The sequence below is a fragment of the Scyliorhinus canicula genome, chromosome 4, assembly GCF_902713615.1.
Source record: "Scyliorhinus canicula chromosome 4, sScyCan1.1, whole genome shotgun sequence".
Taxonomy (NCBI): domain Eukaryota; kingdom Metazoa; phylum Chordata; class Chondrichthyes; order Carcharhiniformes; family Scyliorhinidae; genus Scyliorhinus; species Scyliorhinus canicula.
The window spans coordinates 205,064,228-205,077,025 of NC_052149.1; the positions used below are offsets into that span (position 1 = coordinate 205,064,228).

General features: G+C 47.7%; 1 protein-coding gene across 6 annotated transcripts in view; it reads right to left on the reverse strand.

Annotated features, from left to right (window-relative positions):
- The window catches only part of LOC119965327 (long-chain-fatty-acid--CoA ligase 6-like), a 251,026-nt gene that overhangs the window by 171,784 nt on the left and 66,444 nt on the right, over positions 1-12,798 (reverse strand). Inside the window, exon 1 of one of the 6 annotated variants that reach the window (XM_038795942.1) lies at positions 1,480-1,587. The exons of 4 other annotated variants lie outside the window; for them this stretch is intronic. The gene's annotated coding sequence lies outside the window, so the exon portion shown is untranslated. Of the gene's footprint in view, positions 1-1,273; positions 1,433-1,479; positions 1,588-12,798 lie in introns of those variants that run through there. One more of the 6 variants, XM_038795941.1, reaches the window with a different exon arrangement.

Here is a 12,798-nt window from a genome sequence, read left to right on the forward strand (position 1 = left end):
ATTCACTTCTGCCTAGTTTTAGAAATAAGTCATCATTCTCCACAACATTAACAGTCATGATACAATAAATCCCCCTGGGAGAAGGAAATAGGAGATCCTATTAGAATTCACTTGCAGTAATCTGAATCGTAACTGTTGAAAGTGGCTCATGTGGACTTATGCAAATTACTTTTTTCCCCTTCCTCAAAACATGAAAGATTGATGTTCATATGTGCAAATGTATTACACTATGCATTTAAATTGATAAAATAACCACCAACTTTACAAAGGCATGTTTAAGTCTCTTGATAAACTAACTACCAGCTTTACAAAGGCTGCAACATGCTTAAGTCTCTTTCACACCAAAGCATTCTTATGAATGAGCTAAACTATTTCCTGCCATCTCCTGGAGCGTAATATTATGAATGGTCATTGCAAAGCAAGTCATCTCTATTCAGTATTTTGCATATTAATGGCGCCTTAGCCTTTTTAGTTTATACACGCACTTCAATTTGATTTTAAACCCAACCCGTGATCGTATTTCTTAATGATCTTGGTTTTTTTTTAAGGATGTATAATAAATGGTCTTAGTGGATAGTATGCGAGTGGTATATCCTGCTAAAGAATCAATGCACTGTGCCTTGGATGGTGGAATCTAGCTTAAACCAGAATTCCTCACACGTTAAATTGTTGCACCCTGTCGTACTTGAGGCAGTTTCTGCCAAAAAATAAATTGGGTACTTTCTCACAGAGGCAAGGGAATTTGAAGGACAGCTACCACAGACTACTCTTGATGCCTGTAATAGTTGGCTTTACAACAACACTGGCAACAATCTGAGACCAAGTTGTCCACCCTTCCTCATAACCAGAGTGCATCATTCTGAAAGCAGGGAGAAGAAGAATACCTTAAAAAGGAATCTTACTCAATACTCAGCTTTGACAAAGTCATCCAGACTCGAAACTAGCTCACTCTCTCACCATAGACGCTGTCAGACCTGTTGCAATTGTCCAATTTCTGTTTCTCACTCAATACAAAATAAATTACTCCTCCTTCCCAAAATAAAAGGTTTTTTTTTTTTACATACAGGTACTCGACAGTATATCAAACTCATCTTTCTTAATCTCTCTCTGGTTACTTTTTAATGTGAACCTCTTCACAGATCTCATAATCATAAGTTTAAAAAAAATGCAAAAAATGCTGTCAAAGAAATAAGAACAAAACTCAAGGAGATAAAAATTGTATTACCCCAAATCTCGTTATCAGGAAGACATGAAAATGCTTCAAGACCTTTACCTCAAACATTCAACATCCTTGATGCAGCAGCTGCTTTGAGCACTTTCCATTTAAAATGAAGCTGCTGTGGCCGTGAAAATGTCTTTTATACTGTTAGAAGGAACAAAGTTACAGCACTTGAATCATCTGTGCTGCTTTCTTAAAAAAGCGTGGCTTGGTGCCAAACCCGCATTTTGTAAACCCCAAGAATACAATCCACTACCTACCTCACACTACTAAATTCATCCAGTTACGTTACAGCAGAACCTCCCACTCTGAGACAACCAGGCTTATGCCCGACAGTAAACTCTGCATCTGATTTGCGATAGGGTGCCCAGTGGAACAGCTGACTAAGTCGGCCCTGCCTCCCTCGCCCTGTTAAAGTGTCAAATCTCAGTTCCACTAATAAAATCGTAATGTGCTTCAAACACATTAAAAACTAGTGGAGAACCTTAATGTTTAATTGGGCATTCTAATCTGTTGGTTCAGAACATACAATAACTTCTTTAAACAAGGCTTTGATATATACTAATTAGCATAGTTTTTAACCCATTTTTACACGCCCCTCTCGGGTTGGTAAATTATATTAAGCATTCTTTCTGGGGTACAGTTTCTACTTTTCTAACCTTCACGAAAAGACGTGCGAGATGGAATTTGTTTAGGTTGATCTGGTAAGTAATGAGTAATTACATAAAAATAAATAGAAACAAAAATTGCTGGAGATGCAAAGCAGGTTCGTCTTTAACACAATGACCAATTATAAAATTTTAGATTCAACTCTCTGACAGCACTGTTGGGAGTTTTTAAAATGCTCACGGATTCTGCTTGTGCTATTTAGGTTTAGTAAACACTTTGACAAATAATTAAATGCAATTGATTAAATACTGTTGTCACCAGACATTTAAAAGGTACAAGGAATTTCTTGATCGAGAAATTCGATGCCGTGGGAGAGAGAACATGCGGAGATAATGATCGCAGAGATAAAGTCACTTAATAGCGATGCAGAAAAAAATCCGTGTTGTCTGTTCATATGATTGCTGCTTGCAGCTAGTGCAAGTTCATTGGCTGCCTGCATGAATGGCACCTGCATTTCGGGAGGCCACAACACAATAGAGAGGCAGCTTTAAAGGGGAGTTGCATTGTGGCTGCAGTAATTGGTGTCAATTCAGTGAGGAGGCCCGAAGCTGTGACGGACCGTGCATCAAGATTCTCCACTACTGCACTGGATGTCTGCATGCAATAAGTGGCAGGGATGTCTACCCACCAGGAAGCCATCCAGGAATCACTTGCACGGGGCAGTTGGAAGAATTTATGAATTCCAGGAGCAGTTCACTGGTCGTGGATACAGTGCAGGAAGAAATTAAATTATTTCACCAGTCAGCAAGCTTAGAACTTTCTTCAGTTGGCTTCGATCAGAGCTGCGCTACCCTGTCCCACTGGCTGTGACTTTCACAACACTTCTTTCCCCACCACCCTGTGCTTTGCTGCAAAATTATTATGGCACACTTCTTTGATATTATTTATCTCACTCTCACCGCCTCATTACAAGATTTACATTCTCAATGTGCACACAGACTGGCAGCTCCTGGCCCATGACACCCATATTACCACAGAAATCATAAGACTGTACTCACACATGTGTATTTCTCTTGCAGAAGAAGGTGGATCATTAAGGACACCAGGCTGCCATCTATGGAAAACCAGCAGCCTTGCGTTCCCTTTACCCTATAAAGATGGTGCTAGCAGTGATGGAAAGGAATAGATTGGAGGCCATGACTAATGATGGCATTGGAGGATATGGGAAGCAAGCTACCTTTGTATCTAATTTTCCTTTAGGCTTTTTCCTTATCCTTCACAATTTGCAAGACAAGCTGCAGATACTTTCAACACACTGTTCTTCCTCTCTACTTCCTCACACCACAGCGTAACCTTTGACCCACTTTCATTTCAGCTCAGAAGGAAGTCTTGAGCTTGAGGAGCAAGAGGAACAGTGAGGATGAACATACACCGTCACTCAATCAAGCTCACAAGCACCAGCTCACTTAGTGACACAATCCTAGCCACAAGTCATTTAGTAGCACTCTCTCACCCGAGGTATTGGTTCAATTCCCAACCCAGAGACTTGAACACAAAATTCTAGGCGAACACTCTAAAGTTCTACTTTAGAAGACTCAGTTTCAGATTTTACTGGATCAAAGCTACTAAAGATGGTTGTTTACGATGTACCAGGAAATTATGTTTCCCCTGCCAGGGAGTTGTGCACAATTTCATTGATCAGTGCTGAGTCCACAGTACCCTGAGAGAAAATAATTCTCCTCATCTCTGTCCGAAAAGGGTGATCCCTAATTTTAAAATGGTGCTCCCTAGTTCTGAATTAACCCACAAGAGGAAACATCCTTGCCACATCCACCTTGTCAAAACTATTCGGGGTCTTACATACTTCAAACAAGTCACCCCTCGCTCTTCTAAACACCAGTGGAAACAAGCCCAGTATCAGAGATTATCATAGAATTTACAGTACAGAAGAAGGCCATTCGGCCCATCGAGTCTGCACCGGCTCCTGGAAAGAGCACCTTACCCAAGGTCAACACCTCCACCCTATCCCCATAACCCAGTAACCCCACCCAACACTAAGGGCAATTTTGGACACTGAGGGCAATTTGTCATGGCCAATCCACCTAACCTGCACATCTTTGGACTGTGGGAAGAAACCGGAGCACCTGGAGGAAACCCACGCACACACGGGGAGGATGTGCAGACTCCGCACAGACTGTGACCCACATATGCTTAATGTTTCCTCAGAAGACGTAACACTCATTCCAAGGTGTCAATCTAGTAAACCTCCTCTCAACCGCACCCAACCCATTTACATTCTTTTTTTCATTTTTCCAATTAAGGGGCAATTTAGCATGGTCAATCCAGCTACCAATCACATCTTTGCGTTATGGAGTTGAGACCCATGCAGACACGGTGAGAATGTGCAAACTCCACACAGACAGTGACCCGGGGACAGGTTCAAAGCCAGGTCCCTGGCGCTGTGAGGCAGCAGTGCCTACCACTGTGCCGCCCTTACGCATCATATTTGTGATGTGGGGCAGGATTCTCTGCGAACCTGTGGGGCAGGCCACTCCAGCGCCGAGGAGTGGTGAGAACCACTCCGACGTCAGGCCACCACAAAGGTGCGGAATCCTCCGCACCTTCAGGGGCTAGGCCAGCACCAGAGTGATTTACGGCGCGCAGGTCGGCGCGGAAGTGGCTTGGCGCTACACCAACTGGCACCGAAGGGCCTCCGCCGGTCGACGCCAGTTGACACATGTGCGGGAGCACCAGCATGTGCTGGCGTCATCCCAGCGCATGCACGCGGGGGGGTCATCTCCGCTCCGGCCATCGCGGACTGTTACAGCGGCTGGCACGGAGGACTAGCGTGGCCCCACAGCACAGGCCTGCCTGCAGATCGGTGGGCCAGGCCACCATGGGGGCACCCCCCCAAGGCCAGATCCCCATGCGCCCCCCCCCCCAAGGACCCCGGAGGCCGCCCTCAGAGCCAGGTCCCGCCGGTAAGTACCTGGTGTAATTTACGCCGGCGGGACTGGCTGAAAACGCGCGCCCACTCGGCCCATCATGGACCGAAGAATCGCCGGGATGGCCGCTTCCAGCGGCTGCCAACTGGCGCGGCGCGATTCCCGCCCCAGTCAAATCCCCGGCGCCGGAGAATTCAGCAACCGGTGGGGGTGGGATTCATGCCGCCCCCCGGCGATTCTCCGACCTGGCGGGGGGTCGGAGAATCCCGCCCGTGGTCTCACTAATTCACGATATAACTTACTTTTATGTTCCGTTCCTCTCATAATAAAGGATAGCATTCCATTAACCTTTTAATTCTATATTTGTAAATTCTAAAGATTCTACAGAAAGTTAAACTTTGGAACACAGTCATATGTATAAACCAATAACTTACTGCAGCTTTATTTATATCCTTTGTTTGTTAGATTTCAGTAACTATCTGACATTTTGCTTTAAACTTATGACACAGTCTTGGTTTCACCAAGTTTGCAAGCTACACATATTAGGCTTTATTGCCAGGTCAAACTTCTTCCTCTTTATCAGGCAAGACATTCCCTAGATTGTATGATAAAAATGGGCTACTTTGCAGTGCTGACCTTTCTTCCACTTTCTACACACCATCTCAATCTACTTCATGCTCAGATGATGACGTTTAGCAAAATGGACACAGGCAATTATAATGCAGTACAATCACACAAAGCAGCTTTTCATTCACCTTCAGAAAGAAACAACGTTAAAGAACAAATGTTTAGTGAAGCTGTGTACACTTATTTGCAACTTCACAAATGCCACAATGTAAACCTTGCTGAAATCAAAGGCAACAACAGTATAGGGTGTGCTAAAATACAGCATTGTTACAGTTGTATGTGTCATTATTCTGACAAAAGCTATTTTCTATGTCCCTTTTCTGTGAGAACAATGCTCCCTAAAAAAAATGTTAATATTATTTATGAAAGGGCAAAACGATGGGCAGGATTCTCCATTCCACCAGCGATCAGGCGGAGAATCCTTTCTCTCACTGAAATCGGGGGCAGTGCCTGTCTGGGTTTTGTTTCCTCTGCCCCCTCCGAAATGGCGTCATCGCGTCGTGTGCCGCATGCCGTTGGGATGGCATTAGCACGTCACCTGAAGGCCCTTCCCCGATGCTCTGCCCCCGATGTGCCGCGTTCGCGACCGCGCTGTTGATGTGTGGTCTCAGTGGTTGGGAACCAGGCGTGACAGCTGCAGACTGTGTCCGAGTCGAGCAGGAGCTGTGCTGCCGTGGGGGACTCGTGGGGGTGGCCAGGGGTTGGCCAGGGGGCACTATCTGGCAGGTCAGGTCTGCGCACGGCGGGCGCCATGTTTTACAGTGCGACAGCTGCAGGTCATCACCATGCGTATGCACGACCAAGGACCCGGCTATTCTGCAGCCATTTGTGGGAGCCGGGTGTTTTATGCAGCGGGGCTGCTAGCCCCTCACCGGTCGTAGGGTCCAGACGGGTCGGTGATAATTGTTTTGAAGTAAAAAGCCACAGATCCTCTGCACTCAGGCTGAAAAACGGTGAATCCTGCCCCATATGCCGAGGCAAATGAATGCCTATTACCCATCAAATCACCATGGATTATATTGCCCCCACTCCACCCCAATTAAACCAGCAAAAATATCATTTATTCTCACTAGGATAATTTTAAATGTATATTTCTGATTACATCCAAAGACAGCAACTTATAACCACTAAAATAGACCAATGATGGCATCCGAATGGTAATGTCACACAAATTGTGCCAGAGTTAGATATCTGTGAATTGACCCACACCTGTCCTATTGCAAGATATTTATTACCGCAATTCACATTAATATATACAAAGTAATATCCTAGTGTGAATTACGATCGATTATAATTTCAGTTTCATCAACATAATACAGCAATTCATCTCTAAACTTTAGACTGTTGCTAATTGTCAATGTCTTCACTTTGTCTTTCTGTTGAGCCCTTAATCAGCACACAAATAAATGCACACAACAAAGCTTTATAAATAAATGTAAAATGTAAGTACTTTCTTCAAGGGTATAACATAATCCTAGGAGTCAGATTGTTACTGTAGGTTGCCCGAGTTTGTTTATGCTATCGGAACCCTTTCTGTTGCATTTGTAATAATAAGATTGTGCTGCAACAGTACAATATGAAACATTTGGGACTGTTGGATTTATCCTTGACCCCTTGCTCATCTACATGCTACCAATAGAGATGTTATCTATACACAAGCGGTCAGCTTCCACCCAGCACCACCTCACAGCACTTCTCTCTGCCTTCCCACTGCCTCTGCTTACAAGCTACTAGCATAAAATTAATTCTTGGATGAACTTCAATTCCATCAAGCCAAACATCTGCAAGAGGAAAACAATGGTCTTCAGCCTCCACAATAAACTATATACTCTCTGTTCCAGGAACACAATAGCTTTCCCCTTATCCTCACCTTCCATTCACCAGCTCCAATTCAGCAGATCATCTGTTATCACTTCAACATGATGGCACCACCAAACAGAACTTCCCATCCCCTTTCACCATTTGAAAGGAGTGCTGTCTCTGCAGCACCCTGATTCATTCTTCAGTCACCTCCAAAACACTTTCCCCTCCCACCACACCTTCCTATGCAGGTACAGGAGATTCAACAGCTGCGGGGCAGTTATCAGGAGGGCAGGCTCCCCTGACTTTTTATCTAGATGGGTGGGGACTACGGCAATCCGTAAAATTTATCCCCACTCTTGAGAGCTGCCAGCCAATTGCAGCAGTGCCAGATCCCAATACTGGGTGTTTCTGGGACTGCAAAAAGTCCAACGGAAAAGGCAGCATGGATCCCTGAAGCAGGTAACTTGGGCCCTTTTGGGCAAGGGTGGACTGAGCACCTGAGGGAATGGGGTGTGGGGTGGGTTTTGGAGGGCAGTTGGGGAGGCACAGAGAAGACCTTCCAAAGGATGCATACCTTTCCTACCAACTTTTCTACCCAAGTTGATGAAAAAGCCGACTTTTGCCCACCTTCCCACACCAGCCATATTATGATGTAGGGAAGTTGATATTCGGGTCAGTTTGGCTTGTTCATTTTTTAAAAATGGTAGTTGGGCTGTCAATCTCAGCACCAATTCGTCTATCACAATATGGGAACCTCGAATGTTGAATCCAATATCTTGACGCTGGATTTTGGGACAACATCCTGATTTCAAAACTTAAACTCCCAGTCCATGTTTTCAGCATTCATAGTTTTTCATTATAAGTGGATTTCCATTTATTAACTTGTCTCATGATTCAAATTGCATTGATAAAACATCCTTGTGTATGAGATGGTCAAAGTTTTAGATATATTTCTGTAACATTGTTTGGGCAAGATTCTTCATTCATCACCACCCATCATTCCCAGTCAGAAAATGCTTTCAGCATTTTTCAATTGGACTATTCGTCAAACAGCTTGAAGCAGATCACAATAGCGTAAAGCTAGCACAGAGGTATTCTGACTATAAACTTGTAAATGATTATCGTTCAGTGTTAGCAGCTGAAGGACACTAGCTTTTTAGAACTTTTGTTAGTATCAACTCATTGCATTATGCAAAGCAATTGTTAGAACTTTCAAGGACTCTAAGGAATATCAGACTGATTTATTCTTGGCAGTCCACTGCATCACGCCACTTTCAGGAAAGCATGTCAATGGAGACATTTTATTTCAAATGCTGGCTGAATTCTCTTGCCAGCTAAGAATGCTCTGGCAACCATATTAAGTGGGATGCTTACTGCAATAAAGCAGAGATAAATAAGGAATCAGTAGTCATCACAATATTTTAAAAGGTTCTCTGATTGTCCATTTTTAGCAAAACGCTCATCATATTTCAGGTAACATTTTCCTGAGTGTTGACAACCAGGATTAAATTTGGGCTGTTTATGCTCTGGTGGTAGCTTTTGTTATTTTCTCCCTCAAATTATGCTCCTTGCAGGGCGGCACGGTGGCACAGCGGTTAGCATTGCTGCCTCACGGCGCCGAGATCCCAGCCCCAGGTCACTGTTCATGTGAAGTTTACACATTCTCCCTGTGTCTGCTTGGGTCTCACCCCCAGAACCCAAAGATGTGCAGGGTAGGAGGATTGGCCCTTAATAAGAAAAAAGAGAATTGGGTACTCTAAATTTATTTTTAAAAATACTCTGCTTTCACCACCTTTTGAGGAAGAGAGCTCCAAAGACTCACAACCCTCTGAGTGCAAAGAAGTTCTGCTCAACTCTGTCTTTAATGGGCAAACCCTTACTTTTAAATAATTACTCTTTTGTGAGGGCCATGAAGAATCCAGCACGAGTTTGTAGAGTGAAACAGAAAGTAAATTTATTCACAACAATATGTACACAGCAGCAATAGTTCACCATTGCCTCCTACCACAGCTGGTACCACACTGGCCAGTTCTATTTATACAGGGGCAACTGCTAATGATTTCCCCGCCCCCTCATTGGGGGAGCTCATACTCCCCAAGAGTATGTTCTGTGAGCTCCTCTCCTGGGTTTTTTGAACATTGCAAGCTGCTGTTCCTGTTTTATTTGAATCTGAGTGATCACTACAGGGAGCTGCAAGAGAGGGAAAGGAATCTCTACAGGTGAGGGTTGTGGTAAACCACTGTATTGCATTGTGTTGTGTTGTTACATGCCTGGGCTTGTCCCGGCTGGCTCCGCCTGTGGCTCCACCCCTCGGGCTCATGTATAAAGGTGGCTAGTCTCCGCCTCCAACCCAGTTCGGGACCAGAGGCCAGGAGGCTTGCTGTTTAGTGTATTAAAGCCTCAGTTACGTTCATCACTTGTCGTGTGTTTATTGATGGCATATCAACTTAATACACTAAACTTCTAAGATGAACTCATCACTCAAGCCTGATTGCCTGCAGCTGGACCCACAGGCAGCCAACGCCACAGAAACTTTCGAGCACTGGCTAAGCTGCTTCGAAGCGTACCTCGGATCCTTCACCGAAGACTTCACAGACCTCTAGAAGAAGCAGATCCTCCATGCACGGGTGAGCCCACGAGTCTTTCTTCTCATCAGGGACGCCCCCTCATATGCGGAGGCGATAATGCTGCTGAAATGACACTATGTGAAGTCCGTTAATGAGGTGTATGCTAGGCACCTCCTCGCCACGAGATGACAATGGCCTGGGGAATCACTCGCAGAATTCCTGCATGCTTTGCTTGTTCTCTGCCAGAACTGTGATTACTAGGCAATATTGACTACTCAGCACGCGGAGCTGCTGATCAGGGATGCTTATGTCGAAGGCATGAAATCAAACTATATCCACCAGCGGCCTCCCAGTGACATTGCAGCTTTCCAACTAGCTGGAGTTGGCCTCCCAGAACATGGAGGCCTACACCTCCAACCGCGCGGCACCCTCGTGCACCTCGTGGGTGCAGCCATCATCTGACCTGAGTGCAACGCAAGCCTGTGCCGCGCAGCGGCCCGCCAACACCGGAGGCCTGAGGTGCTACTTTTGCGGCCAGGGTAATCACCCCAAACAACGCCCTGCACGGAACGCAACTTGCAACGGGTGTGGGAGGGAGGGCCACTTTGCAAAAGCCTGCCAGGCCCGATCTCCCCCTAAGACTTCTAGGCCCAGCAGCGCTGCCTGCTGCCTGCTGCCTGCTGCCTGTCGGGACTGCCCCCAGATGCCGCACCACCTGCCATGTGCGACCCGTGGGCGCTGCCATCTTCACCGCCATCTTCATTTTCAGCCGCCACTTGCGACCCATGGGGGCCGCCATCTTTAACGCATCCTTCACCTGCCACGCACGACCCATGGGGGCCCCCATCATGCACGCTATCGCCGATGCCACCCGCCACACGTGACTCATTGGGGCCGCCATCTTGGGACCACTGCACAGCCTCCCGAGAGCCCGGCTCACCCGACCGTAAGCTGGCCGCTGCTACCTCTGACCGGCCTACCAACTGCCTTCCGAAGCTCGCCTCCATCACGCTCAACCAGTCCCAGCCACACCACCTCGCAAAGTCTACAATGACTGTCCGTATCAACGGGCACGAGACGGCCTGTCTTTTTGACTCCGGGAGCACAGACAGCTTCATTCACCCAGATACGGTAAGGCGCTGCTCCCTCCCAATCTTACCCGCGACCCAGAAAATCTCCTTGGCTTCCGGATCCCACACAGTAGAAATCCGGGGGTACTGTGTCACAACCCTTATGGTACAAGGCGTAGAGCATGCTAACTTCAAACTCTACGTCGTTCCCCATCTCTGCACTGCCCTATTACTGGGGTCAGCTTCCAGTGCCAACTCCAAAGCCTTACTTTAAAGTTCGGTGGACATCTGGCCCCCTTCACCGTCTGTAGCCCACGTCCCTTCAGGTCGCCCCACCCTTGATCTTCGCAAAACTCACCCCGGACTGCCAGCCCATCGCTACCAGGAGCAGATGATACAGTGCCCGGGACAGGGCCTTTATCAGGTCGGAGGTCCAGTGACTCCTCCGAGAGGGAATCATTGAGGCTAGTACCAGCCCCTGGAGAGCCCAAGTGGTGGTCGTCAAGACTGGGGAGAAGCACCGGATGGTCATCGATTATAGTCAGACCATCAACCGGTGCACGCAGCTCGATGCGTACCCCCTCCCCCGCATATTTGACATGGTCAACCAGATTGCGCAGTATCGAGTCTTCTCCACAGTTGACTTGAAGTCCGCGTACCACCAGCTCCAGATCCGCCCGGAGGACCGCCAATACACTGCCTTCGAGGTAGATGGCCACCTCTACCACTTCCTTAGAGATCTCTTTGGCGTCACCAATGGGGTCTCGGTCTTCCAACGAGAAATGGACCGAATGGTTGACCAGTATGGGCTGCGGGCCTGTTCCCATACTTAGACAATGTCACCATCTGCGGCCATGACCAGCAGGACCATGACGAGAACCTCCGGCATTTCTCAAACACCGCTAAACTCCTGAACCTCACCTATAATAAAGAAAAATGCGTTTTCCACACAACCCGCCTCACCATCCTCGGCTACGTCGTGGAACACGGAGTCCTCGGGCCCGACCCCGACCGCATGCGCCCCCTCCTGGAACTCCCCTTCCCTACTGCCCCAAGGCCCTGAAGAGATGCCTGGGGGTCTTCTCGTACTATGCCCTGTGGGTCCCCAATTATGCGGACAAGGCCCGTCTACTTAACAAATCCACCATTTTCCCTGACGGCTGAGGCCCGACTGGTTCAATCGCATCAAGGCAGATATTGCCAAAGCCGCGATGGCACCCTGTGGATGAGTCCATCCCATTCCAGGTGGAGAGCGATGCGTCGGACTTTGACCTCTGCCACTGTCATCAAGGCCCTGCACAGTCTTTTCACCTTGTTCGGGTTCCCCGCCTACATTCATAGTAATCGGGGATCCTCCTTTATGAGCGACGAGTTGCGTCAGTTCCTGCTCAGCAAGGGCATCGCCTCCAGCAGGACGACCAGCCACCAAAGAGACTCCTCATAAGCGCATGTTTGCCTTCCCCAGGAAATCCACCTCCGGGGTCTCGCTCCCGTCCTGGCTGGCAGTCCCAGCGCCCGTCCTCCTCCAGAAGCATGCGAGGAGCCATTAATCCGACACCCTCGTCGAGAAGGTCCTGCTCCTCCATGCAAATCCACAATATGCCTACGTGACACATCAGGATGGGCGACAGGACATAGTCTTCCTTCGGGATTTGGCACCTGCAGGTTCCGCAGTGACCATCACCACCACCCCCGACCCTACACCGTCTTCCCCCACCCTTGCCCGTCTACCTCACGAACTAGCACCCGCAGGCCCACCGGCAACAATCACCACCACCTCCGTCCATACACCGCCGCCCCCCCCCCCCCCCCCCCCCTTCACCGACTCAACAACTGGGTGAAGAAGAGGACAGCACGTTCCTGGACGCGCAGGTCTCGACACCGGTGCCCACACCACAGCCGGGACTGAGGCGATCACTGCGGGAGGTCAAGGCCCCCGACAGACTTGACCTTTAAAA